Source organism: Mauremys mutica, unplaced genomic scaffold (genome assembly GCF_020497125.1).
Source record: "Mauremys mutica isolate MM-2020 ecotype Southern unplaced genomic scaffold, ASM2049712v1 Super-Scaffold_100350, whole genome shotgun sequence".
Lineage (NCBI taxonomy): Eukaryota > Metazoa > Chordata > Testudines > Geoemydidae > Mauremys > Mauremys mutica.
The window spans coordinates 321,392-327,255 of record NW_025423321.1 but is presented as its reverse complement, the minus strand read 5'-3'; the positions used below and the strand labels follow the sequence as shown (position 1 = coordinate 327,255).

At 46.2% G+C, this 5,864-nt stretch overlaps 1 non-coding gene across 1 annotated transcript; it reads left to right on the top strand.

The window, feature by feature from the left end:
- The first annotated feature begins 5,545 nt into the window (after positions 1 to 5,545).
- On the top strand, positions 5,546 to 5,627 carry TRNAS-UGA. Its single transcript has one exon. It is a non-coding gene; the product is annotated as a tRNA-Ser (tRNA).
- The last annotated feature ends 237 nt before the right edge of the window (positions 5,628 to 5,864 follow it).

Below are 5,864 nucleotides of genomic sequence, written 5' to 3'. Positions count from 1 at the left end.
CCCCCTTACCCAGAGGCTGCCTGACCTCGAGGACTGTTAGGATACAGAGATTCAGGCCAGTCTGCAAAGGCCTGTACTTTAAGAATTTAGGTGTATTTTTATCACTTAGCTAGTTATAAATATATAAAAGAGAGAATAAAAAATCACTGTCTGTCTGTGTAATGGCCTTCTCTCACTGTGACAGTCTGAGGCCTGGTTCTTTGGCTAAGCAGCAAAGGCAGCCATAAGCTGGGAAGTGTATGGTCACATCCTCACGTTCCCAACTAGTCACACTGAAATAAGGTGCTATTGGGCTGTGAGGAATACAATCCTGTCCTGATATTCCTATCACCTCCAGAGAAAGGGAAACTTAGTTTGGTAGCATCCTGTCTGGCAAGAACTCACTTATCAATAGACACAGCTGGAAAACCCTTATGTCTGTATAGCTGTAGTTGTGAAATCCTCCCTTCTGTATTGTTTTGTATGTTTATTTGCATGGTCTCTGTCTGGTTCTGTGATTGTTTCTGTCTGCTGTATAATTCATTTTGTTGGGTGTAAACCAATGAAGGTGGTGGAATATAATTGGTTAAATAATCATGTTACAGTATGTTAGGAGTGGTTAGCTAAATTTCAGTAAAATGATTGGTTAAGGAATAGCTAAGCAAAACTCAGGTTTTACTATATAGTCTGCAGTCAATCAGGAAGGCGGGGGGGGGGGGGATGGGACCAGGGACTGGGGATGGGGGAATTGGGATCCTGTTTTGCTACAGGGGAAAATGGAAACAGGGGATGGGAACAGAAACAGGGACACAGGCAAGGCTCTGTGGTGTCAGAGCTGAGAAGGGGACACTAAGGAAGGAAACTGGAATCATGCTTGATGGACGCTCACCCCAATAAACATCGAATTGTTTGCGCCTTTGGACTTCGGGTATTGTTGCTCTCTGTTCATGCAAGAAGGACCAGGGAAGTGAGAGGGTGAAGGAATAAGCCCTCTAACCCTGTCATTTGTTGCTCTAGGCTCCATATGTACGAGCACATTCACATCCCACTCCTGACACAATCACTGTCTTCTATCTGACAAAATAGCCTAATTTCAACCTCTCCTGTAACATTACACCACCAACTATTTAGCATTTGTATGAGAGAAGTTGTAAGGAATCCAAACATCTTCAAAAGTGGTGCATGTAGAGCCCCTAGCTGGGTAAATTCCAAGCTCCTTACCCAGAAGAGTCTTGGCGTGGCTTGAGGGGGGCAGGCTTGGCTGGTCAATATAGAGGGGGAGGGAGAAGGGTACATTGACAGTGTAGAATGTGAGGCTCATAAGCTGTGGTTATGTGCTCTGAGAGTTAGCCCCTTGCTTTCCATTTAAGGTCAGGGAGGGATATTATAACCAAGTGTTCTGGCAAAACTTTTCCTCCGGCCTGGTCAGTGAATCCTATGGTGAGAAACTTTCTGTGCATTTCAGTTTCTTGTATTGTTGGAGGGGGCTGAGGTGCTGGAAGGGAAATGTCCATGGAAAACTTGGACATCACTCTTGTCCGAAAAAAGGCAGGTGTTAGACACAATCGCTTCTCGTATTCCCGTGGAATCTGAGTCTAGCTGAAGAATTTCTGTCTATCCTAGAGAGAATCATTCCATTGTAAATACAAATGCAATGAGATCTTCAGGTTGAGTCAGCGCCTTTTAAAAATATTTAGTGAGCAAAAAGCCATTCTTTGCCTTGTTGATAAGGACAAGATGCCCTCTTTGCCTTTCCATTTCACATGCAAAATGAATGGAGATTTTCATTGAAAAACTTCTGGTTTTTAGGGGGAATTGAACCCAGACCATGGCTGTTAAAACACCAGAACCCACTGCTTAAAGCACCAGGGAGGGCTGTTTTTTTCTGACAGCTAGTGTTGTTTTTCTCAGCCTCCTACTTCACCAATGTCAGACTCTGAGTGCAGTTAAGCTCTGGAATAGGCTCCCAAAGGCATCTGTGGTGTCTCTGTCCTCAGAGGTTTTTAAGAACAGGTTGAACAAACCTCTGTCGAGGATACTCTGCATGTACTTGGTCCCATAGACAACCTGCTCTGGCTCTATCTGCTACCTTCATCGTGTTTGGATGTAAAGGTGGGAAATTGGCCCCTCTTTCAAGTTTAAATGTTGTAACTTCTACATCTAGACTGGGGTGGCCAACCTGAGCCAATGTAACTGCCAAACGTGCACCTTTGTATGCAACTGCTGAGTCAGTTGTGAACCTTGCTACCATTATCATTATCCCTTTGAAATGATGATGGTGATGGACACTTGGCTCTATATCCCAGAGTGCCCTGGACGTCTGCAGGCTGCATTAGCCAATCCAACCATTTGGCACTTACAGATGGGCACCTCTGTATTGTGCCTGAGTCTTGTATAGCTATGAATGGCTGGTAGATGCCGATATTTTCCCCTCTTTTTAACCAGCACTAATACCCAGCCAGGCCAGGGCTGGGAAGAGAGAGAGAGCAGCAGGTTTCCCCTATTGTGACCATCTCGCTTTTTCTTGACTAGCTTCACCTCTGCACCAACTTGTACTCTCCACATGTGAGCCTGGCTAGCTCAGTTGGCAGATCATCAGATTTTTAATCTGAGGGTCCAGGGTTCAAGTCCCTGTTCAGGTGAAAAACTTCTTACTGTGATTATAAAAATCTGTCTTTCTGGAGTCTTGTTCAGTGTTACTCTTTCTCTCCAGGTTTTTGCCTTTCCTAAGAAGGGCCTTTCTGTGGGGGGGATTGAAGGAGCAACTCCTTGACATCCCCTCTGTCCTTGTAGGCTGGAGGAATAAAGTCCTCTGGGCATATAGCATGTTCCTCCCCTGCAGACACAAACACACAGAATATTCATAAGGAATTAGAATTAGAATCCACCACTTTCCTTGGGAGCTTGTTCCTGTCGTGAATCATCCTCGCTGTTTGTCAGAGTCTACCCTCACTTGAAACTGGGCGGTTTCAAAGTGAGGACCCGCATGTCTTCCCCCCACCCCAAAATCCTAGGGTAGGTCTCCCCTTCGGCTGCCACCACCCGGTCAATTCCGTGGGCCGGGACACCCCTGTTTCCCCCCTTGGGAACACAGATCAATTCACAGAGGAGGAACCTTCCCCCTCCCCCCTGATTCAACTCCTTGAATCTCACACACACAGGGAAGCAGCCCACTTCCCCCTCCCCTTCCCCTGAATTTCCCCAAGGGAAGGAATTAACCAAGTCCAAAGAAAAGAAAAGAATTTATTAAGAGAACAAAAGAAAATACAGAATCTCTATGAATCCAAGCTGGGCACTCATAGGGTATAACCTTGCTAAGTTCTGGAGAGAATCCTCTCTCTTTCTCAGTACAACCAGTACAAGCAGAATTAAGAATAATCAATAACAAACACACAGAATTGCAAACATAGGATTATTAGATAAGGACACAAAGTATCTTTCTAATACTCACTATCTTGACTAGAAGAAATTAGTTCAGAAAGGTGGAACTTGTAGGGACTTGATTAACTCGTCTGGTCTCTTGAACTCCAAACGGCCAAAGACAAAGACCCCCCCAAATAGAGGGAAAAGTTCCCTCCTAAGAGTTTCAAATTCTCTTCCCTGATTGGTCCTCAGGTCAGATGCCCACCAGGTACTATGCTTTAACCCTTTACTAACTATTCATGACACTGTTGAATATTTGTGCCTTAGTTGTAATATGAATTTGTCTCTTTTCACCTTCCAGCCATTGGGTCTTGTTATGCCTTTCTCTGCTCGATTAAAGAGCCCTTTAATACCCAATCTTTTCTCTCCATTAAGGCCCTTCAACACTTCTGTGAAATCACCTTTCAATCTTCTTTTGATAAGCTAAACAGGTTGAGCTCGTTCAATAGCAAAGAGCAACCAAATGTTCTGAGGGCTGGAGAAAAATGTCTTCTAGGGAAAGTGGTGGATTCTCCATCTCCTGATGTCATTTAATGAAGACTAGATCCCTTTCTGGAATGTGTTTGTCCCAAAAGTAGCTATTGTGTTATACAGGAGGCCTGTGATATGCAGGGGGTCAGATTAGATGCTCTAATGGTCTCTTCTGGCCATAAAATCGACTAATTTCTGAAAAACTGAGTGTAGCATTGGGAGCAGCGTCTGATGTTTTCCTGTCTAGCTGGCTTGCTTCCTAGAACGAACGCTCCTTGAGTGGGGTGATCCACAGGGAGTAGCTCAAACCTCCAAAGTGCCTGGCCAGGGGCAGGACATTGGCACAGCAAGGGAGGGGTGTGGCAGTGACATCACAAAGGCCATTTGCAGGACCTCAGACTATTGGTCAAAGGTGGTGGGGAGGTGGTGACCTCACAGAGAGATGCTGACATCAGCCAGGCAGGACAGGGGCGAGGGGCCAGGGAAACCTCAGAGACCCCTGTGGCTTTGCTTCAGCCAGTCTCCTTCTCCAGGTCTCTCTTTGAGGACTGAGAGAGTATTCGGGTTCACGTAGGTGAGCGCCAGGAGGAACCTCTTTCGAGTTTTCTCCTTCCCTTTTTACTAGAAAACAGCTGTCCCTTTTTAGAAGGTAAGAGCCTCCTCGAGGTTTGAAACCTGTCCAGTCTGATCCATCTGGTGACAGTTGAATTTTAGGCATGGAAAACACGAACTTAAGGAGGCAAAATTTTATTCCGCACCTGGGATTTTGTCCCTTAGAATCACTGGGGACATTAGGGTTTGTCCTTTTTGTTTCACCTTTTCCTCCATCCATCCCTTCCTCTTTTCTCTTTGTCTCTTGCTTCTTTTGTCCTTTCACCTGTTCCCCTCCCAACACCAGGAGAGAGAGGTGTGTGTGTGTGTTGCGGGGGAGTGCTCTGCAGCTCCCACTCTGGGAGTTCCACCCAAAAATGTGGGGCTGAAATAGTGCTCGGGCAGTGATCCCACCCGTGACCTGGGCCATCCTTTGGGCTCTCTGGTGAGAACCCTCAGCCTCCTGTCCTCAGTCTCTACCCTGATTGGCTGAGCAGGGGGTTATTGACAGGGAGGAGACTCAGGTCCTTGTTGTTCTCTTTTAAGACCAAGGAAATAAGTCATAACCTGTTATATGTGTGACAAATTTTGCTGCTTCGCTGCTTTAATGGTCTCTGAGTAGATCATGATTCTCTCTAACATTTCAGTTCTCCTCAAATACTTGCTGAATAATTACTGTGCACTGTTGTTGGTCTGGAACTCATCCGAGAGCACTTTACTCAGGTAATTCAATGTCTGAAATTCAAGATCCGATGGTTAGTTTGAAAATCAGGGCTCTTGGGTCCTATTCCCAACTCTGCACTGACTGGCCGTGTGACCTAAGACAAGTCAATTCTCCTATCTCAGCCTTAGCTTCTCCGTCTTTCAAGTAGGGATAATAATGATCCGCTCTTACCTACCTCACGGTGGGTGGAGGATGGGGATCCATTGGAGAGTGTCACTAGGAATATCAGAGGGGCCATGTTAGTCTGGATCTGTAAAAGCAGCAGAGTCCTGTGGCACCTTATAGACTAACAGATGTATTGGAGCATGAGCTACTGCACATGGCTAAGCAAAGAGAACAAACCCCAAATACCCCTCTGCTGTGATGGCCGAGTGGTTAAGGCGTTGGAGTTGAAATCAAATAGGGTTCACCTGTGTGGGTTCAAATCCTGCTCACAGCAAGGCCTGTGTTTTAGCCAGTCTCTCACCCGGGCAATACCTCTGTGCAACCCCCTGAGACACTCTCAATTCTCTCCCCACCCCAAGTAAATCCTGTTCTGCTCCTTTCATAGAGATCCCTGGGACACCCCCTCACACTGTGTCCCTGAGGGGTCAGGCAAACTCTCAGCACCTGAAGCCTCTGCCACTCACCTAGTGCCCCGTAGATCAGCCATAGCCCTGGTTCTGCTCCTCTCTAG